Source organism: Ranitomeya variabilis, chromosome 3 (assembly GCF_051348905.1).
Source record: "Ranitomeya variabilis isolate aRanVar5 chromosome 3, aRanVar5.hap1, whole genome shotgun sequence".
NCBI classification, from domain to species: Eukaryota; Metazoa; Chordata; class Amphibia; order Anura; family Dendrobatidae; genus Ranitomeya; species Ranitomeya variabilis.
This window is the reverse complement of record NC_135234.1, coordinates 408,040,268-408,066,316: the sequence shown is the minus strand read 5'-3', so window position 1 is coordinate 408,066,316 and position 26,049 is coordinate 408,040,268. Positions and strand designations below refer to the sequence as shown.

Genomic DNA, 26,049 nt, shown 5'->3' with positions numbered 1-26,049 from the left:
CTGGCATAAAAAGCTTTGAAAAGTTGCATAATTTTGCCATAACTGGAGACTTCTGGCATTCTCACACTATTTTCGCCCACTTCTGACAAAGTGAGCAGGACTGAGCATGGCAGCCCCACCAATCAAATTCAGTCCTTGACTGAAGTACGATTTGTGCTGAGGCGCACAAGAAACGCATGCCACATGTGCAACTTTCCTAATTCATGAAGACGCACATGCCTCTTCATGAATCAAAAATGTGTAAACAATTAAACAAGGGTGATCTTGATGAATCAGGTCCCTTGTTTTCTCTGTTGTACATATAGCAGTGCTATAAATGAGAAGCTGCCAACCAGTGGTTGGAGTGGTGTTACACAGATTAGCTGGACTGGCTTCCACAAGACAGTGTCTAGCAGTGATAATCTCCTGATGATAAAACATTGATTATGGTATATTAAAATTAAAGCACACACCATGGTAAGTGACATCGCTGGATCCATGCTCTTTGTCCCTACATTATACTGCCATCAAGCTAAATGGAAAAACCTGCTGACAGATCCCTTTAATATCATTTCAATTTGAGCATTAGATATGCATTTTAACTTAACCCCTTAATGTTCAATGACTTGTATATCAGACATTGGACGCCTCCCCCAGTTTGATCAGATCAGCTGTCATGTGCCCCTAACCGCTGCGGGTGGAATCACGATCCATCTGTGGCTGATAATATGTTAAATGCTGCTGTCTAACTCTGACAGCGGCATTTAACATGCACGCGCAGGAAGTGCGTCATTAGCCCGGCCCATCGGAGCCCGTGCCACATGATCGCGTAACGCCGATGGGTTGGCATGACAACCCGGGGTCTGCAGGAGGCCCCTGTGGTTGTCATAGCCGGATAGTTATGAGCGCCGCCCAGCAGTCGGCACTCATTTCAACTGAGCATTTCGGCTACATAGAGCAGGGCTGATGTAGCACAAGCAATCGGATGATCGCAGCTTCTAAAAAAAATATTTAAAAAATTTAAAAAAACATGAAAGTTAAAATCACCCCCCCCCATTCAAAATAAATTAAAAAACAAAAAACAAATATACACATACAGTTATATGAAAAAGTTTGGGTACCCCTATTAATCTTAAGCTTAATGTTTTATAAAAATTGTTTTTTTTTGCAACAGCTATTTCAGTTTCATATATCTAATAACTGTTGGACACAGTAATGTTTCTGCCTTGAAATGAGGTTTATTGTACTAACAGAAAATGTGCAATCTGCATTCAAACTAAATTTGACAGGTGCATAAGTATTGGCACCCTTATCATTTTCTTGTTTTAAATACTCCTACCTACTTTTTACTGACTTAATAAAGCACTTTTTTTGGTTTTGTAACCTCATTGAGCTTTGAACTTCATAGCCAGGTCTATGCAATCATGAGAAAAGCTACTTAAAGTGGCCACTTGCAAGTTGTTCTCCTGTTTGAATCTCCTCTGAAGAGTGGCATCATGGGCTTCTCAAAACAACTGTCAAATGATCTGAAAACAAAGATTATTCAACATAGTTATTCAGGGGAAGGATACAAAAAGCTGTCTCAGAGATTTAACCTGTCAATTTCCACTGTGAGGAACATAGTAAGGAAATGGAAGAACACAGGTACAGTTCTTGTTAAGGCCAGAAGTGGCAGGCCAAGAAAAACATCAGAAAGGCAGAGAAGAAGAATGGTGAGATCAGTCACGGACAATCCTCAGACCACCTCCAGAGAGCTGCAGCATCAACTTGCTGCAGATGGTGTCACTGTGCATTAGTCAACTATACAACGCACTTTGCACAAGGAGAAGCTGTATGGGAGAGTGATGCGAAAGAAGCCATTTCTGCAAGCACGCCACAAACAGAGTCGGCTGAGGTATGCAAAAGCACATTAGGAGAAGCTAATTTCTTTTTGGAAGAAGGTCCTGTGGACTGATGAAACCAAGATTGAGTTGTTTGGTCATACAAAAAGGCGTTATGCCTGGCGGCAAAAAAACACAGCATTCCAAGAAAAACACTTGCTACCCACAGTAAAATTTGGTGGAGGTTCCATCATGCTTTGGGGCTGTGTGGCCAATGCCGGCACCGGGAATCTTGTTAAAGTTGAGGGACGCATGGATTCCTCTCAGTATCAGCAGATTCTTGACAATAATGTTCATGAATCAGTGAAAAAGTTGAAGTTAAACGGGATGGATCTTTCAAGCAAGACAATGATCCAAAACTCCGCTCCAAATCTACTCAGGCATTCATGCAGAGGAACAATTACACTGTTCTGGAATGGCCATCCCAGTCCCCAGACCTGAATATCATTGAACATCTGTGGGATCATTTGAAGAGGGCTGTCTATGCTCGGCGACCATCAAACTTAACTGGAATTGTTTTGAAAGAGGAATGGTCAAAAATACCTTCATCCAGGATCCAGGAACTCATTAAAAGCTACAGGAAGCGACTAGAGGCTGTTATTTTTGCAAAAGGAGGATCTACTAAATATTAATGTCACTTTTCTGGTGAGGTGCCCATACTTATGCACCTGTCAAATTTTGTTTGAATGCAGATTGCACATTTTCTGTTAGTACAATAAACCTCATTTCAAGGCAGAAACATTACTGTGTCCAACAGTTATTAGACATATGAAACTGAAATAGCTGTTGCAAAAAAAACTATTTTTATAAAACATTAAGCTTAAGATTAATAGGGGTGCCCAAACTTTTTCATATAACTGTATTTGGTATTGCCAAGTTCAGAATGGCCCGAGATTATATATATCTCATCGTGATTACTCGCTAATCCCGCCCCTGCACCACATCACCACAATCCCACCCCCCACCTCATACAATCCCACCCCACCACCACACATAATCCTGCCCCCCACCACATCACCACACATAATCCCACCCCCAGCGCATCATCACACATAATCCCACCCCCCACATTACCACAGATAATCCCACCCCCCACCACATTACCAAACACAATCCGCACATCACCACAAAATCCCGCCCCCACCACATTACCACGCATAATCCCACCCCCCACCAAATTACCACAGATAATCCCGCCCCCACCACATTACCACACACAATCCCACCCCCACCACATTACCACACACAATCACTGATAGACTCTAATAGGTACTCGTTCTGTGTGACTGCTCACATGTCTACGTATTTTTGCGGATTGAGTGTTTCGCACCAAAACATGGAGACGTGTCTGATTTTGATCAGAGTCATGGAACAAACTCACGAATGCAAGTCTTCTGGTCAGTGTAAAAAAAAAAAAAAAAACAGTATGCCACAAATGCCATCTGTTTTTTACTGACTGATAGGAGAAGCTTGGGAAACCTCCATCAATTTGAGATCTTTTTGCATACAAAAAAAAACTGATGACGCTCTGATCGTAAAAACGGATACTCTACCAAAAGTGCCGAAAATATGAGCCAAAATACTGATGAAAAATAGGTCATTTTTTGCCTACAACAAAAATCACAGACATCTGAATAAGGCTAGGTTCATATTGTGTTAGGGCAATCCGTTTAGCGCTAGCGGATTGCGCTAACGCAATGGTTTTTTAGGGGCCGCGTTAGGGGTCGCGTTAACGTCCCCGCTCTCGCAGATCCCCGATCTGCGAGAGCGGGGAACGGACCTCGGGCGCGCCGCGGACGCTGCAAGCAGCGTCCAAGGCGCGCCACAGAAGAACGGCACATCACTAGCGCGAGCCGAAAAAGGCACGCGCTAGCAATGCGCTACAGGGAAACTTCACATTGCTGTCAATGGGTGCGCTAACGGACCCGTTGCACGGCGTTAATTGCGACATTTTCGCCATGCAACGCTGTCCGTTAGCGTGCACACATTAACGCAATGTGAACCTAGCCTAAGACCTAATTAATTCTATGTTCTGTACATGATTGTGGGACAGCTATCTAGCCTCAGCTCCTGTTGTGCTATTAACAGTTCAAATATTTCATGTTTTATTTTTATTTTTTTTAATTCTGTGGAAGCATGGTTGAAAAGCAATGTCTGACTTTCATTTGTTCATTTTCAGGATTTTTTTTATTTATTACTTCTTTTGTCAGATTCAAGTTATTTCTGTGACCATTGTGGGTTTTTCTGTCATTAAACGAGGGGTACCAACAATTTTGACCACTTGTGTATGACCATCATTTATTGACCTGCAGGTACCAGATTGTCTGCCCCCTTTACTCCAGAGATATTACTTTTTGTGTTTCTTCCTGTGATTATAATGAAATGACTACTGAGGGGCCATGCCTACAGGAAATATCAGTCCATTAAGAAACTCAGTCGCAAGAGTGAAAAGTACAAGTTTTCTGGATTTCTTTTTAATATAGAAAGGTGCACGGAAAACTAAATCACCAAAAAAATTCTTAAAACCATGTTTTACACAAAACACTTCACTGCCTAGGATGTATGCAATAAATATTGCCATGACTAGAATGCAAGGACTAGAGCCATGGGTATAACGATCACTGTCACAGAGGTTGTGATTGGGCCAGTGTTGGAGGGGGGCCCACCGACACCAGCTCATATTTCAGCTATATGTGTGTCCTCTGAAGCACATTCAGCTGAAATGCACCGCAGCGTAGGCACCCGCCAAGTTCCTGCACTGCAGTACACATGGCTGGCCAATCAGAGGCTGGCAGTTGACATCGGCTTGCAAGTCACCGGAGACGCATTGGCAGTGATGTCATGCACTGCCCTTCGCTTGAATGCTGAAGCAGAAAGGGGGACAAATATACTAGGATGGGCCCAGGATGGGGGAGATTACTACAAAATTGGGAATGGGGGGAACACGTATGTCATTTTAGAAGTTAGAACACTACAAAGGTCCACGCATCTGACAAACATAGACCAAGGTGGTGGTGGGGGAACAAATTTCGCACTGAGGCCCATAGTACTATAGTTACACCACTGACTAGAGCTTAAATCCAGATATTGTATTGAAGTCTAGAATCTTTCAAATTTTTCTAGGGGCAACATTTAAGCACCCATTGTACTCACTTAAAAGCTTTAATTCTTTGTTCGGTTCTGAAGCTGCCAAGATGCCATTTGCCACCAGTTTTGCCATATTTCAGAGCTGCAACTTTACTGGAGTAACAAAAAGCACAAGGTGTGAGATACTCAGTGACATGGCCAAGGTAAGGAAGGCTGAAAAACGACCACCTTTGAACAAAAAACATAAGATATTTCTTGGCCCAGTCTTGACGTTTTATCTTAAGACTAACTTTTCAAAGGTTTTATGGACTGATGAAATTAGAGTGACTCTGGATGGGCCAGATGGATGGGCCAGAGGCTGGATCAGTAAAGGGCAGAGAGCTCCACTCCGACTCAGACGCCAGGAAGGTGGAGGTGGGGTACTGGTATGGGCTGGTATCATCAAAGATGAACTTGTGGGACCTTTTCGGCTTGAGGATGGAGTGAAGCTCAACTCCCAGACCTACTGCCAGTTTCTGGAAGACAACTTCTTCAAGCAGTGGTACAGGAAGAAGTAGGTATCGTTCAAGAAAAACATGATTTTCATGCAGGACAATGCTCCATCACATGCCTCCTACTCCACAGCGTGGCTGGCCAGTAAAGGTCTCAAAGAAGAAAAAATAATAATTATTATTATTACTTATTTATATAGCACCATTAGTTCCATGGTGCTGTACATGAGAAAGGGGTTACATACAGAGTTACAGATATAGTTTACAGTAAACAAGTTTACAGTAACAGACTGGTACAGAGGGGAGAGGACCCTGTCCTTGCGGACTTACATTCTATGGGATAGTGGGGAAGAGACAGAAGGTAGGGGGCGAGGCGATGGCGATGGAGAGGCGGCGGCTCTGGCGATGGCGAGGCAGCAGAATGGTTATTGCAGGCTGTAGGCTTTCTTGAAGAGATGGGTTTTCATGTTCTGTCTGAAGGATCCGAGGGTGGTGGATAGTAGGACGTGTTGAGGCATGGAATTCCAGAGGATGGGGGATATTCGGGAGAAATCGGAGGCGGTTGTGTGAGGTACGATTAAGTGTGGAAGAGAGTAGGAGGTCTTGGGAGGATCTGAGATTACGTGAGGGAAGATATTGGGAGATTAGTTCAGAGATATAGGGAGGGGACAGGTTGTGGATGGCTTTGTAGATCAGTGTTAGTAGTATGAACTGGATTTGTTGGGGAAACGGGAGCCAGTGGAGAAGTTTGCAGAGGGGAGAAGCAGGGGAGTAGCAGGGGAGGAGAGAGGTGGATTAGCCGGGCAGCAGAGTTGAGGACAGACTGGAGTGGTGCAAGAGAGTTAGCGGGGAGGCCACAGAGGAGTGTGTTGCAGTAGTCGAGGCGGGAGATGAGGGCATGCAAAAGAGTTTTGGTAGATTGTGGGCTGAGGAAGGGACGGATTCTGGCAATATTTTTGAGTTGGAGGCGAAAGGAGGTGGCAAGAGTTTGGTCATGCGGTTTGAAGGACAGGGCAGAGTCGAGAGTTACCCCGAGGCAGGGGATTTCAGGTGCGGGAGAGAGCGTCATGCCGTTTACCATAATAGATAGGTCAGGTAGGGGGGATACTTGAGATGGGGGAAAGATGATGAGTTCGGTTTTGTCTACATTGAGTTTTAGGAAGCGATAGGTGAAGAAGGAGGATATGGCTGACAGACACTTCAGGATTCTGGACAGCAGAGGTGTGACATCTGGGCCAGAGAGGTAGATCTGAGTGTCGGCCGCATACAGGTGGTACTGGAAGCCATGGGACTTTATGAGTTGTCCTAGGCCAAGGGTATAGATGGAAAAAAGTAGGGGCCCTAGGACAGAGCCTTGAGGGACTCCAACAGAGAGAGGGCGGGATGAGGAGGTGGTGTGGGAGTGGGAAACACTAAATGTGCGGTCGGAAAGGTATTAGGCAATCCAGGACAGGGCAAGGTCTTTGATGCCAAGGGAAGAAAGAATCTGTAGCAGTAGGCAGTGATCGACTGTCGAAAGCAGAGGACAGGTCAAGAAGGAGGAGGATGGAGAACTGTCTGTTAGCTTTGGCTGTGACTAAGTCATTAGTAATTTTGGTCAGAGCAGTTTCGGTGGAGTGGTTGGGGCGGAAGCCAGATTGGAGGTTGTCAAGGAGAGAGTTAGATGAGAGGTGGGAGGAAATTTGAGCATGGACATGCTGCTCAAGGAGTTTTGAAGCAAACGGGAGCAGTGATATGGGGCGGTAGCTGGGCATAGAAGTTGGGTCAAGGTTAGTTCTTTTGAGGATGGGTGTGATGGTGGCATGTTTGGAGGCAGAGGGGAAGGTACCAGAAGATAGTGATAAGTTGAAGAGATGGGTTAGGGCTGGATGAGCATGTTAGTGAGGTTGGGGAGCAAGTGGGAGGGGATGGGGGTCAAGTGCACAGGTGGTGAGGTGTGATTTGGAAAAGAGGCGAGTAAGCGAGTAAGTCCCCTTGTTCACCTGATCTGACCCCAATAGAGAACCTGTGGTCCCTCATAAAATGTGAGATCTACAGGGAGGGAAAACAGTCCACCTCTCGGAACAGTGTCTGGGAGGCTGTGGTGGCTGCTGCACGCAATGTTGATCGTAAACAGATCAAGCAACTGACAGAATCTATGGATGGAAGGCTGTTGAGTGTCATCATAAAGAAAGGTGACTATATTGGTCACTCATTTTTTAGGGGTTTGTTTTTGCATGTCAGAAATGTTTATTTCTAAATTTTGTGCAGTTATATTGGTTTACCTGGTGAAAATAAACAAGTGAGATGGGAATATATTTGGTTTTTATTAAGTTGCCTAATAATTCTGCACAGTAATAGTTACCTGCACAAACAGATATCCTCCTAAGATAGCCAAATCTAAAAAAAAAACACTCCAACTTCCAAAAATATTAAGCTTAGATATTTATGAGTCTTTTGGGTTGACTGAGAATATAGTTGTTGATCAATAATAAAAATAATCCTCTAAAATACAACTTGCCTAATGGCACTGACTTTGGACGTTTTATAAAGATTTCTACTTGCTGATGGAATCTGCTTTGTGTTTGTTTTTTTCATATACTAATTCATGCGACCCTCTTATAATCACAAAAATCTAGGAAAGATTTCCTTTACAGAGACGGTATCTTATTAAAAAACCATAGATCCTTCCAATAAAAACACTATCATTCATGCCCATGGTCTGTATCTGGCGCTGAAAGAATCAGCTATAGCCTATGGACAAGACTGGTACCTTTTCTGAATGAGAGCATCTTTAGATTTCTAAACAGATACAGTCCCTTTAAAGGGAACCTGTCACCACGTTTTTGGAAGATGGGATAAAAATAGCGTTAAATAGGGGCAGAGGTGGGCGTTACATTAGTGTGTGTGTTATGCGTTTATTACCCACCTAAGTTGCCGAAATAACTTTGCAAAGTCTCCGTTTTCGCCTGTCAATCAGGCTGGTCAGGTCGCATGGGCGTTGTCTTCCCCCAGATTTGGCGTAGTTTTCCGTTGGTGGCGTAGTGGTGTGCGCATGCCCAAAGTCCGGAATCCTCTTCCAGGGGATTTAAAAGAGCGCGCTGTTCGTTATTGCATTGGTGATCGGTGGGCGCGGCCATCTTCCTTTGGCCGCGCGTGCGCAGAAGCGGCGCTCTGCTGGCCGCGGCTTCAGGAAAATGGCCGCCGCGATATCCATCTGCGCACGCGCGGCATCCCGCGGCCATTTTCCTGAAGCCGCGGCCAGCAGAGCGCCGCTTCTGCGCACGCGCGGCCAAAGGAAGATGGCCGTGCCCACCGATCACCAATGCAATAACGAACACCGCGCTATTTTAAATCCCCTGGAAGAGGATTCCGGACTTTGGGCATGCGCACACCACTACGCCACCAACGGAAAACTACGCCAAATCTGGGTGAAGACACCACGCCCATGTGACCTGACCAGCCTGATTGACAGGCGAAAACGGAGACTTTGCAAAGTTATTTCGGCAACTTAGGTGGGTAATAAACGCATAACACACACACTAATGTAACGCCCACCTCTGCCCCTATTTAACGCTATTTTTATCCCATCTTCCAAAAACGTGGTGACAGGTTCCCTTTAAGTGAACAAGTAAAGAAAAAGTTCAATCCTTACTGAAAAAAGTGGCAAAACACCACTAGCGGCTATGTTCCACAGCAAATTAACAGTTCATAATGCCATCATTGTATTTTAATAATGTATACGGAGCTTAAACTGCCATTTTTATTAAAGGTTATAACTGCCCTTCATCTTTTTCAGCCCTTTGATCATTCAGATTAAAGAAACAATGCACAGCTCTATAAAACTACATAGAAACAAAAAAGAATACTAGCTAAACAGCTAATCTTTCATCAACCGGCTAAAGGAGCCCACTGCAACAATAGACTCAATTGGCTAGGTTATAAATAGCTGTATTAGGTGTGCAGCGGTCCATGAAATTAAAGAGTGCAGAATAAAGATTTGGCATTACTAGGTGAAGATTACAGTCTCGATTAACAAAATGCAGATCAAGATGTGCACTGTCCTCCACAATGATTTCCAATGTTAATTTGCTGGAAGAAACAGCCTGTAAAAGTCATTGAGGTTTCTGGGTGCATTGTAGCATGAGTCTATGGGTTAATGTACAATGATATACAGAGTTTGGAAATCCATATTCATTGGCAAAATGGAAAAACTAGGCTTCTCCTCTCTAAATACTAAACAGTAACTTACTATCATTTCTAGAGAAATTATTTCGGCATTTTATGTTGCGCGAGGTGGCGAAAGATGAACGTCTTTAAGAAGAATGTCTGAATCCTGAAAATGTCAACTATAGTTCAGGAAAGAATTATATCTTGGTACAGTTCATTGAGTTTAACAATTTCACGACCTTGGAGTTTCCATTTTTTTTGCTCCCCTTCTTCCCAGAGCCATAGCTTTTATTTTTCGGTCAATATCAATATTATGATTCTCCAGGTTATTACGAGTTTGCAGATAGCAAACATGTATAGGTTTAAAAAAAATCCAAAGTTTGGGAAAAAAAAAAACAAAAAAATGGTGCCATTTGGCAAGACTCGTAGCATCTCCAATTATCGGAGCTGGGGCTGCACACCAAGCTGATGTCTTTATTGATACCATTTTGGGGTAAATAAAATCTTTTGATTGCCTGTTATTGCATACTATTGTAATGTTGTGGAGACCAAAAAAACAATGCTGGAGATTTGAACTTTTTCTTCATTGCTCTATGTACCAATCGATTATTTTTAAATTTTGTAGATTGGGCGTTTCGGAAAAAGAGGATACCAAATGTGTGTTGTTTTTTTTTATTTTGAATGGGGCAAAAAGGGAGTAATTTGAACTTTTACTCTTTTTTTTTTTTTTTTTTTTTTTTTACACTTGCTTCAATAGCCTCTATGGGAGACTCGAAGCTGCCATCATCCGATCGCCTGTGATACATATAGCAGCCATGTTGCGGGTGCTCATAGCTAATCTGTAATGATAACCACAAAGGTCTCCTGTTGGCGCCGGGCTTTCAAGCCAACCCATCGCAGCCCCACGGTCATGGGACAGGGGCGCCAATGGGTGGAACTAGTGACATCAGATTTGAATTGATGCGCAAATGAGGCTTAAGAGCTATTTGTAGATATGAAGCTCCTGTTCCTCTAGATCTACCCCCCCCCCCCCCACCCAGCACCGCCTTCTCCACTTGTCAGCCTCTGTGTCATGTGACTTAAGGACAAAAGAGTCATCAGTCAAGCTTACCGGAGGCAACAGTGGGCAAGGCATAGAGCTGGAGTGACAAAAGCTTCAGGTCTGCAAATGGTTCTTCAGTCTCATTTGCATATCAATTAAAATGCTGATTTCCTCAGAAACGGAGGAAAAGACTGGCCATGTAAAGGCATTGCTGGACTTGTGTTGGAAAGAGCTACATGTGCATATATATGGCTTGGGGGTAGCAGGTGAAGACCTGCTAACAGATTCCCTTTAAAGACCATAACAAAATCTGTGAGACATTCAGTGCCACTATACATAATTAGGCAGTGTGTGCTTTCCTTTAAAATAGCATGTATTTTTTTTTTTGAAACAAATTTGCAAATTCTTATTTTAGTAAGTACCATAAAAGAGAACGTCTTCCTAGAAGCATATAAATAAGTACTTTGGATAATTGTGGGCTAGCCCTTCTTTATAATCTAGAAGTCAGAGCAAAGAAAACCGAGCCAAGAAAGAAAAAAGGAGCATAAACTTGGATCATCAGGAGAAGAATAAGCTCCATCAGTCCACTCTTAAAAGCTGGCACATTTTATTTAGTTAGCATCATATGCTTGGCATTGAATCCTTTCCTGGCAAGTGGTTTAGAGACTGCTACTCATTTTTGGAGACCAATCCGTTGCAGATTGCAGTCTGTCATTTTTAATAAAAAAATTTGACTCCACCCAGATCTTCAGGAGTGCACTGCTCCCCTGCCTGCTGGTGGTGTTTGTGAACTCCTAACTGACAGTTTTGGACCAGTGGCAAAGTTGTCCTGCTGACCCAAACTGTGCACTCTCCAATTTTGCTATATCAGATAGCTTTGTATATGCAGCATCGGAGCACAGGAACCTGAAGCTGGTCAGATCGCAATAGTAAAGAGCTAATCACAGCCGGTCTGCTTGCCTAGGAGACCGGCCACCATTGACTGCAGAGGTGGCCGGTAACCTAGGCACTGAGCAGTAAGCCAAAGTAAAAAATAACTTTGAAAGCAAAGATGCTTTCTAATAAGAAGGTAAGGGCAAAGTTGCTGTTTTTTAACTACGTATGTTGCGCACATTCTTTAACCCCTTCCCAACATCGGAAAACATGTACGGCTCAAGTTGTTAGCGGGTGTATGGAACGAGCTCAGAGGCAGATAACGGTGATAGACAGCCAGTATCTGCCTCTAACAGCCAGTGGAGAGCTCTGCCCTTAACCACTTAAATGCTGCAGTTGATTTGTGACAGTGGTATTTAAACCGCGCTGACCAGGGGCACGCCGTTGTACGCTCCCATCTCAGGGTGGTGATGGGTTGTTTTGGCAGCCAGTGGTCTGCTGAAGTCTCTTGTCTGGCTCTTAGGTACTCCATTGAAATATAGCCTGTCACTGGGCTACAAAGGAGACTGATTTTTGCTATATACAACAATACTGAAGAATTGCTGCATATAGTATAAGCGATCAGACAATCACAGATTAAAGTCCCCTAAGGGGACGAACAGATGCACAGAACACGATTTTGAACAATTACCCTTTCCCCCCCATTAAAAATAAATATATTAAAAATAACAAAAAAAAAAAATCAGTCAACACTGTTAAAAAAAAATCAGCATATCAATATGTAATACCGGTAAGTAATAAACTGTTCTAAGAAGCCATCAAAATATCACATTTATCCCAAATTATATTTCAAAAAATTTGCTTGACATGCAAAAAACAACAAAACCTCACACAGCATTTTCTGAAAAGCAAAAAATATTATTTTTACACAAAAGTTTCAATTTTTTGTTCACCACTAAAATAATAAAAAAAAAAAAAATTTGAAAAAGTTTGGTATCACCACACTTATACTAAAGTGGTGAATCATGTTATCATTTTAACCAAACAAAGCTGTAAAAACAAAACTCAAAAACAAATGGCGAAATTTTGGGATTTACTTTTTCCAATTTCACTGCCGCTTACACTTTTTCCTCTTTTTCCAGCACACTGTATGGTAACATTAATTATAAAAATAAGCTCTCATATGTCCTTTGTGGACAGAACAATATGGCACCTGGAAGAAAAAGGAGGGGGATGGGGGGGGGGGGGGTGACGGGTGCATAAATGGAAAATTTGCCGCTTTAGAAAGGGGCTAGTGAAGCTCCTGTAGACATGAATAAGCTTTGTGTGTTGGTGTGATGTGAAGAACAGCCCATATACAGAGAATCTGCCATAGTTTGATAACTAAAAAGAACCTATTATAGTCTTGGAAACAGAATGTAGAGAAGGTCCCACAGCGAAGACTACATCCATTAGGCATGGGGGAGAAGCAGTAAGAGCTGTTAGTTTCCTGCATAAATGGGAATCCATTATTAAATACTCTTTGCCTTATTAGGCTATTGTTATTTTCTGTAGCTCGGAAATAACATCAAAATTAATAGAAACCTTAAAGTGTACCCGTGTAACACTATTTATGGCCATTACATGACTTCATTTTTTCACCTTTATGGGTTTGCGCTCTCGCGCTCTAATTTTCAGTTCTTCCCAAGCTAATGAGTGGAGATGAGATTCTACAATGTCTCCACAGTACAAAGACTTATTTGTGCTTTTCTCTCTCCATTTAGAAAGCAGACTAAAGCTGCAGCAGAGAGGACAATAGACAGCAGTACTGAGCAGTGAAGCTGTGAATTCAGCTCTGTGGGACAGATAAATCATTTGATAGCAAAACAGCTCAGTGCTGCATTGTGACTATCTATGTTAAGAGTTTTTCCATGCTACCCACTCCATCTCGCCCCACAGACTAACAGCCCGCATAACATGGCACTTGTATTTGCTGGAAGTCTCTGTCTTGCTTTGACCAAGACAGATTTAAGCTGTATTTTTTCAAAGTGGATGGTTAGTGAAGTGACTCATGAGTCGAGAAAGCAGTAGATTCTTCAGATCTAAATTGTCATACTCAATTGTATTACTGATACATGCAAAGTTTATTGAAATCATAGTGACCATTTAAATAGAATGTGTTACCAGAAATTGAATGAGTTTACATTTTTTCTTTTGTGTTTGTTTTTTTTTTAAGTAGTCAATTTTTAGGATCATTTACCTGCAAATTGATAACACGGAATGAAACTATTCACAGTATGTGACGGTCACAAGCTTGCCTCTATACGCAATAACTTCTCCGCAGGTCACAGATCATGCTTATAAATCAAGGTTATTGCTTCCTTTGAACCATGTGGATTCTCTAAATGCTGTTAACAGCTGATCAGACAAGATGACGGCCCTTATAATAATGTATGTAAATTAGAGTTTAAAAAAAGGCAACAATTAGGAAAAAAAAAAACTGTTAAAATATTTATTGGTATGTGGTTTTAATTATCGTAAAAAAAATAAATAAATAAAAACTGTGCTGGCATGACATTTGCATAGGTGGCTGGCTATGGTTAGAACTTATCAATTACAGTAAGACACAAAGATTACATTTGTGACCAGTAAAATAAAGAGCACTGACTAACATAGGTAGATTTTATTATATAGTCAGGAGAGGCACAATCATTTGTAAGGAGTCCATTAAATACAAATCCTAAATCATTTGTATAAAAACGGCACTAACACATAAAATGATGATGCTAAAATATGACAAAGTTAAAGTCGATAAATAAAACGTATTTTTAATGGGAACAAACATCAAAAGTTGGAAGTATATTATATGGACAAGTAAGAACTGTTTGCACTATACACGATATATTACAGCTCATCACAGCTTCATTCATATCTTTTACTTTTTCAGTGATCTTGCTACAAGATGGCAGATTATTACCAGATCATAAAACAAGTAAATTAAGGCGCTCTCAGTGTGTCCTACTTATTAATGCCATCATTCTCCTCTATCATAAGATCAGTAGAACTAGATTAATGTCAGTAACTGACAGCAGGGTAAAGGGCAATTTACAAGGAACGCCCGGCGGCACGATACAACCGCTGATTAGTAACCTTATACCGTGTGGCAGTCGCTTACACGGGCAGATGAAAGCAAACGATGCACACTGGTTGGTCTATACTAGATCGCTCAGTGTGCATAGGCTGCCATTATTCTCGACAGTGCGAGTCCTGTTTACACTGGATGATGCACCGTCGAGAACAATAATCTTTTACACTGCGCAAAAGATCATTTTACCAGATGAACTTGCGGTTTACTCATTCATCAGGTGATCGGCAGCCTGTTTATATGGCAAGATAATCGAGAAACAGTTATTTTACCATTTAGTATTTTTAACAATGCTCGCTCATGATCATCTTGCAGTGTAAATGCCCCTTAACTGATAGGCTACACTAACTAGAATTGGGTCAGGTTTGAGTCAGGGAGCACACCAAAACAATGCACCTTGCCAGATGGAAGCACCAACGCATTTGTAAACAGAACCACAGTACATCGGCATTTTTGAGTGACAACTTTCTCAAAACTATGTTTATTTAGTAATCAAAATAAGGTAGCCCAGTAAGGTTAAACGCTTCTTCCAGCCCCTGACGCTGTAGCCTAAAAATGGTAGTCCTTGAGTTAAGGGTAAACCGTACATCTCTACCAGACTCCAGAGAGGGGTCAAATAGACCCCAATGCTAGGTCACCAAACTGTTTTATAACTTTGTTTAGAAGAATGCAGGGGAAATTTACAGGAATGTTGTTCTTACAGCTTAAATAAAGCTCAAAGTCAAATTATACATGGGATCATGAAAGAATCCAGACCAAGAATATGTGCATCAGCATTGGCGATGAGCAGCACGATCATATGTGAAGAAAGTATAGCTCGATCATGGTGGAGCAGGTGCAATAAGGACCGTCATTGTAGCTGCTCTTACACATTTCTGGAAATGGGGCTTGAACACCACATGGAACGGTACTTAGCCCTCTTCCAGTTATTGTTATTCCACTGTTTTTTAGAAACATATGCATAATAGTAACTAAAATATTAACATAAAGATAAGGAAAAAGAGAGGAACACAAAACTTTTTAAAGATAACAAATTAATAACATGCACAAAACACAAGCCCAGATAAATCATAACCAATACATATGGCATTTAATTAATGTGGCACAATAAAAATGCTGAAGACCCCCAGTCCACGTCATAAGTTAATTGTAACAAACGTCTCCAAACACTAACAAAATACAGTCCATTTGTATTTGATTGACCCACTGCAATAAAGTTTGGCCAAAATCTTACTTTACATGATAAGACAAAAAGATTCACCTACCTATTGGGGCGATTCTTTTTGGTTCACAACAGTAGAGATATACCATGCTCCATGCATTCTAGTAGGGTGAAAATAGGTTGGGAAACCAAAAACAGGAATTCTGTCCATTGGAATAACAATTTCTTCATCATCTGCTCACTTTCACATCACAAAAGCAGGAACTTCACAAGCACGTAATCTCAAAGAATATTAAGAATCTACTTAGCATGACGTAAAAAGACAGGAAGCAATAAGAAGCTAATATGGGAGATAGATTCAGACTAAGCCACACTAGAAGGTTAGCTGATTAGCCCAGTGATTAGGAAAAGACTGCTGCAACCCCCACCTTGTCATTAACTAAATCGCAGAGCTACTACAGGGCACACATTGTTTGTTGGGTAATCTAGACTAAAGGTACCGTCACACAACAATTTCGTTAACGATATCGTTGCTTTTTGTGACGTAGCAACGATATCGTTAACGAAATAGTTATGCGTGACAGCGACCAACGATCAGGTCCCTGCTGGGAGATCGTTGGTCGCTGCGAATGATCAGGACCTTTTTTTGGTCGCTGATCACCCGCTGTCATCGCTGAATCGGCGTGTGTGACACCGATCCAGCGATGTCTTCACTGGTAACCAGGGTAAATATCGGGTTACTAAGCGCAGGGCCGCGCTTAGTAACCCGATGTTTACCCTGGTTACTATTGTAAATGTTCATTAAAAAAAACACTACATACTTACATTCCGGTGTCTGTCACATCCCTTGCCGTCAGCTTCCAGCACTGACTGTGAGCGCCGGCCGTAAAGCACAGCGGTGACGTCACCGCTGTGCTGTGCTTTACGGCCGGCGCTGACACCGGAATGTAAGTATGTAGTGTTTTGGGTTTTTTTACATTTACAATGGTAACCAGGGTAAACATCAGGTTACTAAGCGCGGCCTTGCACTTAGTAACCCAATGTTTACCCTGGTTACCCGGGGACTTCGGCATTGTTGGTCGCTGGAGAGCTGTCTGTGTGACAGCTCTCCAGTGACCACACAACGACTTACCAACGATCACGGCCAGGTCGTATCGCTGGTCGTGATCGTTGGTAAATCGTTAAGTGTAATGGTACCTTTAGCCAAGATGCCTATAACATCTCAAGACAAACAACTAAACAAAAGGAGGAAGAACTCCAAAAATGTAAAGGTGAAAAACAGACACAAAATACTCAAGAGTTGTGGCTCATATCCTTTGGCTGTTTTTTTTAATTAGTGGTTATTGATTTAATAAAGTGAAAACATAGAAGCGGCGTAATGATAACTTCAGGCTCTGCTAATACAGTAAACTATAAATGTCCACATTCACAAGAGACATTCATAGGAAATTGGCTAAATATTTACCACACCTTTCAGAGTAACACATCTCTCCGGATTCCATATTATGTATGGCATACAACCACCAGAGCAGAGAGTATGGGGCACATGCACTGGCTCTCTCCATTTACTTCTATGGGAGCTTTGAATACCGTCGAGAGTATTTGCTTGACCTGTTTGGAACTGCTAAAGCAATGAATGAAGACAGCCAGAGCATGTGTTGCCACCTCTCCGGATCAAGGGAACCGGGGATCTGCAGAGCCAGTCTTAAAGAGGGTTATATCAGGTCAAAAGTCTCCAGTTTTTACTTTTATTATATCTACGCTGTTGCTAAGGCCGGTTTCACACTTGCATTCGTAGCAGCTGCGGAGGGCTGCGGACTTCCTCCTTGAAGCCCCGCCCTCCACCGCTAGCTCCGCCTATTTCTGCATGCGGCCGGCATGCGGCCTGTGTACCTATATTTAACATTAGGTACGCAGGTCGTGCCGCAGTATGCGGATGCTTCCGCATGCGCCGTTTTGACGATGTGGAGACCAGCGTAGGACGCAGCTTGTAGCATTTTTTTTTTCCCGCATCGTCAAAACGACGCATGCGGAAGCATCCGCATACTGCGGCACGACCTGCGTACCTAATGTTAAATATAGGTACACAGGCCGCATGCCGGCCGCATGCAGAAATAGGCGGAGCTAGCGGCGGAGGGCGGGGCTTCACAGAGGAAGTCCGCAGCTGCTATGAACGCAAGTGTGAAACCGGCCTAAGCATACTGTTTTTTGCCTTTTTAAAATCCACCATAAAGTTCCAGAAATATGAACCTTTTAAATTTAGTATGAATTTTGATGGTCTTTACCAAGGAGCCGCCAGCCAGGGCACTACCAGTATACTCAGCGCACAGATTTGGATACTCACAGAATCAGAGCAAGTTGTGCATGAAACTATTCAAATGGGAAACTGGACATTTGGACAGTTTGGCGTACCCACCGCATATCCTGTAAGCTTGCGTGCTGGGGATATACGCTTACTAGATGTGACAGTGTTCACACGCTTACACAGTGTGGTGTATTTCAGAATATAAGTTTTATCAATACTGTGATGGTTGGGATCTCTTCTTTGCGGCTGCTGAATTTTATGGTTGCAACCTTTAGGGCCAGTGGTACTTTTACTATTACTCTACATACCGTAAATACACTGAGTCACAACCCCTTGTAAAGAACCTAAAAAAAATAGCAGTAAATAAAAAGGCTCAGAACTCTACACCTGTATGATGGGTTTTTTTTTTTTGTTTGCTAGTTGTTGTTTTTTTAAACCTGTTATACCCAGCGGAACAGAAGTAATAATATGAGAGCAAAAACTGGCTGCTTTTCAACTAGTAGTGACAAGTAATCTATAAATGGAGCAAAGATGGAGATCCTCGACCTCCACTCCAATCATGGTCTGTGGGCTTGTATATTGTTTTCTCCTATAGTTCTGGAAAAACACAACTCGGATTACTAAAAAATATAATTAATGTACCATAATTAAATATAATTAATGAGCACTACAAAATTAGTATGAATTCCACACATTTTTCTTAATTTAGCTCTGATATGTTGGAACGAATGAATTTGACAGAAAGTCTGCAGGGAATAATGTCTCAGCTCTATCATGTTTAATAATGTTTTTTTACAGTACTAATCCAAGCCTGAGCATGACTTTACACTTCCTTATACGATCTACATGAAAAGCAGAGTGATATTAGAAGTATATTGCATGACATATCTTGTGCATATTCTGAGTCACAGTCTGCAACATAGTCAGGGCTGTTATTCACTAGTCTGAAACCTTCAGAGCAGAAATACCTCACCAATTCGTGCTGTAAAGTCCTTGTTCTGGGGATCTGTATACTTATTTATCTTTACTGAATAAACAATTATTTAGTGTTTGGTATAAACTAACTGATCAGCTACATTAGGATACATTCCTACAATGAGCTTTTAGTGCATATTTTAAGCTTTATATTTTTTGTGTGTCAAATCGCAGAGTCCTAAGGTTCCAGCAAAGTGGATGGGATTTATAGAAATCTCATGCCCACTATGCATCTTTTTTACTCAGTGATCTGCAGTGCAGATTTCAAATCCACAGCATGTCAATTTCTCTCGCAAGCACTGAGTTTTCTTTGCAGATTTTCCCATAGGCTTGCATTAGATGCGGAAAATCCACAGGTAAAAACTTACATGCCTTTTAAAGGGACTGTCACCTGAATTTGGAGGGAACAATTTTCAGCCATATGGGCGGGGTTTTCGGCTGTTTGATTCACCCTTTCCTTACCCGCTGGCTGCATGTTGGCTGCAATATTGGATTGAAGTTCATTCTCTGTCCTCCATAGTACACGCCTGTGTAAGGCAAGATTGCCTTGTGCCGGGATGTACTACGGAGGACAGAGAATGAACTTCAATCCAATATTGCAGCCAGCGGGTAAGGAAAGGGTGAATCAAACAGCCGAAAACCCCACCCCTATGGCTAAAGATTGTTCCCTCCAAATTCAGGTGACAGAGTCCCTTTAAGCGCGTTTGTGGCGGAAACACATCAGAGACCAATGCAATCCGCACCTATGTATATCAATAAACTTTTGTCAAAGCCAAATACCAGGAAGTATCAAAAACAAAGCAGATTCATTTAACCCCTTAGTGACAGAGCCAATTTTTATCCTTAATGGCCAGGCCAATTTTTACAATTCTGGCCACTGAAACTTTATGAGGTTACAGCTCTGGATTGCTTCAACGGATCCCACTGATTCTGAGATTGTGTTTTAATGACATCTTGTACTTCATGTTAGTGGTAAAATGTCTTCGATATGACTTGCATTTATTTATGAAAAAAAACACAGAAATTTGGCAAAAAAAATTTAAAAATGTAGCAATTTTCAAACTTTTAATTTTTGTGCCCTTAAATCAGAGAGATATGTCACACAAAATAGTTAATAAATAACATTTCCCACATGCCTACTTTACATCAGTACAATTTTGGAAACATTTCTTGTGCTAGGAAGTTAGAAGGGTTAAAAATTGACCAGCAATTTCTCATTTTTCCAACAAAATTTACAAAACCATTTTTTTAAGGACCACATCACATTTGAAGTGTATTTGGGGGGTCAATATGAGAGAAAATACCCAAAAGTGACAATTCTAAAAACTGCACCCCTCAAGGTGCTCAAAACCACATTCAAAAAGTTTATTAACCCTTCAGGTACTTTACAAGAACTAAAGCAATGTGGAAGGAAAAAATGAACATTTTTCTTTTTTCACAAACAATTTACTTTAGACCCCAACTTTTTTTTATTTTCACCTGGATACCATGAGAAAATGGACCACAAAATTTGCTGTGCAATTTCTACAGAATATGACGATATCCGGAATTTGGGGGAAAGACACTGTTTGGGCGCATGGCAGGGCTCAGATGTGAGGGAGCACCGTTTGACTTTTTGAACGCAAAATTGGCAGGAATCAATTGCAGGCGCCATGTCGCGTTTGGAGACCCCCTGATGTACCTAAACAGTGGAACCCCCCAATTCTATCTCCAATCCTAACAGCCCAACCCATGATCCTAACCACAACCCTAACCCCACACTAACCCCAACACCCCAGCTGTAACCCCAACACAACCGCATCCTTAACCCTAACTATAGCCTAACCCCAATCCAAGCTCTAACCCCAGCCCAACCCTATCCCTAGCCCAACCCTATCCCTAGCCCAACCCTATCCCTAGCCCAACCCTATCCCTAGCCCAACCCTATCCCTAGCCCAACCCTATCCCTAGCCCAACCCTATCCCTAGCCCAACCCTATCCCTAGCCCAACCCTATCCCTAGCCCAACCCTATCCCTAGCCCAACCCTATCCGTAGCCCAACCCTATCCCTAGCCCAACCCTATCCCTAGCCCAACCCTATCCCTAGCCCAACCCTATCCCTAGCCCAACCCTATCCCTAGCCCAACCCTATCCCTAGCCCAACCCTATCCCTAGCCCAACCCTATCCCTAGCCCAACCCTATCCCTAGCCCAACCCTATCCTTAGCCCAACCCTATCCTTAGCCCAACCCTATCCTTAGCCCAACCCTATCCCTAGCCCAACCCTATCCCTAGCCCAACCCAATCCCTAGCTCAACCCTATCCCTAGCCCAACCCTAACTCTGGCCCCAGCTTACTATTTTTTTATTTTGATCACTGTGATAGGGTCTATGACAGTGAGCTACACTCCCTGACAGAAGTTATGTAGCTTATCCATGTTATGTTATATTATTCTTTTGAACGCTGAAACCCTCCGAAATCTGGTTTAGGTTAAGAAAATAAATTGGCATCAATGAGGAAATATTGATCAGTTAATGGACACAGAATGGTCAGATTTTGGTATGACAAAAGTTTTGTCGCCTGGTCATATAATGCACCCAATCCTAGTTTACATCCTCACCTGTGCTCAGTAAATGATCGGTTAATTAGTGTGTGTGTATAAAAAGAAAGCCAGCACCCCAGACCTTCACTTGAACTGCAACTTGAGCTCTGACAATATGCCAAAAATCAACCCTGAGACCAAAGCAAGGATCATCAAGAGGCTGAAGACCAGATCCACTGCAGAGGTGGCTGGCACCCTTAATGTGTCTCAGCGTCAAGTACAAAGAATTAAAAAAAGATTTGAAGAGACTGGAGATGTGTTTGACAAGCCCAGGTCCGGCAGACCCCACAAGATAACTGCTCAGGAAGAACGTTAGTTGGTTAGCAAATCCAGAGCAAGCCCCTCTTCCACTGCAACAGAGCTCCAACAGGCCCGGTCACCTCAAGTACCTGTGTCAACTAGAACAGTTTGTAGGATTCTGTCTCAAAATGGCCTCCATGGTCAAATCAGTGCCCAGAAGTCAGCACTAAACAAAAGGCAAATAAAAAACCGTGTGGCATTTGCAAACTCCCACAGCCTGCTAAACAGATGGATGCTGGAAAAGTGGCAGAAGGTGGATTTCTCTGATGAAGCTTCAGTAGAATCACACCACAGTGGCAGCAAATACTGCAGGAGACCTACTGGAGCCCATATGGATCCAAAATACACCCAGAAAACAGTTAAATGGTGGAAAGATCATAGTCTGGGGTTACATTCAGTATGTGGGTGTGGGAAACATTTGCCAGGTGGAAAGCAATATCATTAGCCTAAAATATCAAGTAGTATTAGCTACCTCTTATATTCCAAATCATAAAAGGGGTCAAATTTTGCAGCAGGATGGTGCTCCATCCCATACATCCATCTCTACAACAAAGTTCCTCCAGGCAAAAAAGATCAAGGTGCTCAAGGACTGGCCAGCCCAGTCACTAGACATGAACATCATTGAGCATGTTTGGGGTAGGATGAAAGAGGAAGCTTGGAAGACAAAACCAAAGAATCTAGATGAACTCCGGGAGGCATGCAAGACTGTATTCTTTGCTATTCCTGATGACTTCATTAATAAATTGTATGAATCATTGTTGAACCACATGGATGCAGTCCTTCAAGCTCATGGAAGTCACACAAAATATTAAATATGACTAATAGCACCACAACTTCACTCACCAATGTTATGCAACATATATTTGTATTTTAAGTTCATTATTTGTTTGAATATCACATTACTTTCTGTGGGCGACAAAACTTTTGTTTGTTTTTTCCAAAATCTGACCATTCTGTGTCCATTAACTGATCAATATTTCTGCATTGATGCCAATTTATTTTCTTAACCTAAACCACATTTCGGAGGGTTTTAGCTTTCAAAAGAATAATTTATAGAACCAATGGATGAATTTAACGTCAGGTTATAAGCCTTTATTTACATAACATAGATAAGCGACATAACTTCTGTCAGGGAGTGTAAATGAACCAATAGGAAAAATCTCATTGTTGCCGGGTACCGGCGGGCAGATCTCGACGGGCGCACTGCGCATGCACCCGCCATTTTCTTCCGGGAAGATGACGTGGAAAGCCGTTGGACAGAGCCAGAGGGTCCGGGGAACGTACTGGTGGAGGTTCGGGGGACCCCATTTCTTTCTCCTCTAGTATGCTAGATCATATCAGAGGAGAGAAAAAAATGGGAAATCTGACTTTTTTTTTTTTGCAGTCCCCATTATTCAGTGAATAACAGCGATCACAAGACTGGGAACGGTAAAAACCGACCCGAATCATGTTCTCTGGGGTCTCTGCTACCTCCGGAGATTTTCCAACGCTGGGGGGCGCTATACCTTTATTTCTCAGCACTGTTAAAAAGCGATGCTGAGGAATAAGTACCCTTAACTGCCGCCGTTAAAAGACGTATCGACGATTGTTAAAGGGTTAAAGCATAACACCAACAAAAGATAAATCACAGCGTTAAAAAGCGATAAAAAAATGCACACAAAAATGCAATGAAAAACTGCAAGTAACCGAATATAAAATAACAGGTGCAAAGATTTTGCAGCATCAAAACCACTGCAAAATTTTATAATGGAAATGTAGCCTTAGGCCACGTTCACACTGAGTATTTGGTCAGTATTTTACTTCAGTATTTGTAAGCCAAAACCAGGAGTACCATATATACTAGAGTATAAAGTGACCCTAGTATAAGCCGAGACCCCTAATTTTGCCCCAAAAAGTGGGAAAACTTAATGACTCGAGTATAAGCCTAGGGTGGAAAATGCAGCAGCTACTGGTAAATGTCAAAAATAAAAATAGATGCTAATAAAAGTAAAATTAATGTTCATGATGGGCCCCATAAGGTTCTCCATACAAAATGCGCCCCATATAATGCTCCATACAGTTTATGATGGGCCCCATAAGATGCTCCATATTAAAATATGCCCCATATAATGCTGCACAAATGTTGATTATGACCCCATAAGATGCTCCATAGAGACATTTGTCCCATACAATGCTGCACAAATGCTGATTATGGCCCCATAACATGCTCCATAGACCCATTTGCCTCTTATAATGCTCCACAAATGCGGATTATGGCCCCATAAGATGCTCCATAGAGATATTTGCCCCATATAATGCCGCACAAATGCTGATTATGGTCCATAGAGATATTGCTCAATATGCTGTTGCTGCGATTAAAAAAAAAATATCACATACTCACCTCTCGTCGCTCAGGCCCCCTTGCTATAGTCACCTGTCCGCGTTCCACCGCTGGGCACAGTTGCGTTTTCCACATCCTCTGCACTGACTGTCCACTATGGGAGTGGAGTAGGGTCCATATTCATTACTGTAATGAGCGATACCATGTGACCGCTTAATACAGGAAGAAGCTGTCAGCGCCTGGAGAACCAGGGACAGCGCCAGGAGCAGGTGAGTATGATTAGACAGCCCCCACTCCCCCTCCCCTGCCGACCCCTGGGAATGACTCGAGTATAAGCCGAGGGGGACAATTTCAGCCTAAAAAAATGGGCTGAAATTCTCGGCTTATACTCGAGTATATACGGTAGTTAAAAAATACAGAAGTGGTGAGGTGTTTATTAGTGATGAGCGAGTGTACTCGTTGCTCGGGTTTTCCCGAGCACGCTCGGGTGATCTCCGAGTATTTGTTAGTGCTCGGAGATTTAGTTTTCATTGCGGCAGCTGAATGATATACAGCTACTAGCCTGCTTGATTACATGTGGGGATTCCCTAGCAACCAGGCAACCCCCACATGCACTCAGCCTGGCTAGTAGCTGTAATCATTCAGCTGCTGCAATGAAAACTAAATCTCCGAGCAGTCAAATACTCTGAGGTCACCAGAGTGTGCTCGGGAAAACCCGAACAACGAGTATATTCGCTCATCACTAGTGTTTATATTATACTTATCCTCTGACTGTTTCTCTCCTGGTTTTGGCTTACATATTCTAAGGTCAAAGACTCATCAAATACTCTACATTTGCACTTGGCCTAATACAAGCTCTGTTAAAGTGAACCTGTCATCAGGATCTTGCCAAGTAAAATACAGACATTGTCAGGTTGGTGTCGTTATACCTGATTAAAATTATACCTGGGTTGAAGAAATCCGACTCGTGGTTGTTTAATCTTTATTTGCAGTTTTGAGTTAATGAGATGCTAGTGCTCCAGGGCTGACCTGTGGGTGGCTTTTTTCGGTGCTCTGGCAACATCATCATCATTCTGGGCTTAAATGACAAGTCACTCAGCCTTTTTTTGATGACAACAGTATTAACCCCTTAATGTCCACCATTAAGTATTTTTAGGGACCTGAGATATGAGAAAAGCATCCCCATTCAGGTGACAATCCAGCAGCTGTCAGCTGTACACTATAGCGGACAACTTGTTGCATCAGCCAGGATCAGTGTTGGCACCTACCATGGTTGTTTAACCCCTTAAATGCTGCTGTCAATAGTGACTCCAGTACCAAAATGGTCAACAGAGGGGGGGGGGGGGCTCCCTCTTTAACCCCATCTTCACACTAAGATTATGATTGTGTGGTCCTGATGTTTCCCATGGCAATTGACAGACAAATAATGGCCTTAAAGTCTGCCAGCTATAGTGGTCTGTTCAGAAGTTAGCGACATTCAGATGGTAAAAATACATTTCTTCATTCCTGTTATGCTACTTTGCATTAATTCCTGAAAAGCACCTGAAGGGTTAATGAACTATCTGAAAGCAATTTAGAATACATTGAGGGGAGCGGATTTTTAAATGGTATCAATTTTGGGAGTTTCCCAATATATAGAACTCACAAAGTCACTTTGAAACGGAACAGGTCCCTAAAAAAAAATATGTTTTGTAAATTTCCTTGAAAAAATGAAAGATTACTGCTACATTTTTAAGCTTCTAAAATTATAACAAAATAAAACAACATATTACAAATGGTGCC

General features: G+C 42.2%; 1 protein-coding gene across 2 annotated transcripts in view; it reads right to left on the bottom strand.

Moving 5' to 3' along the window:
* USP32 (ubiquitin specific peptidase 32) overlaps positions 1-26,049 on the bottom strand; it is a 278,060-nt gene that overhangs the window by 164,754 nt on the left and 87,257 nt on the right. The window lies entirely within an intron of this gene.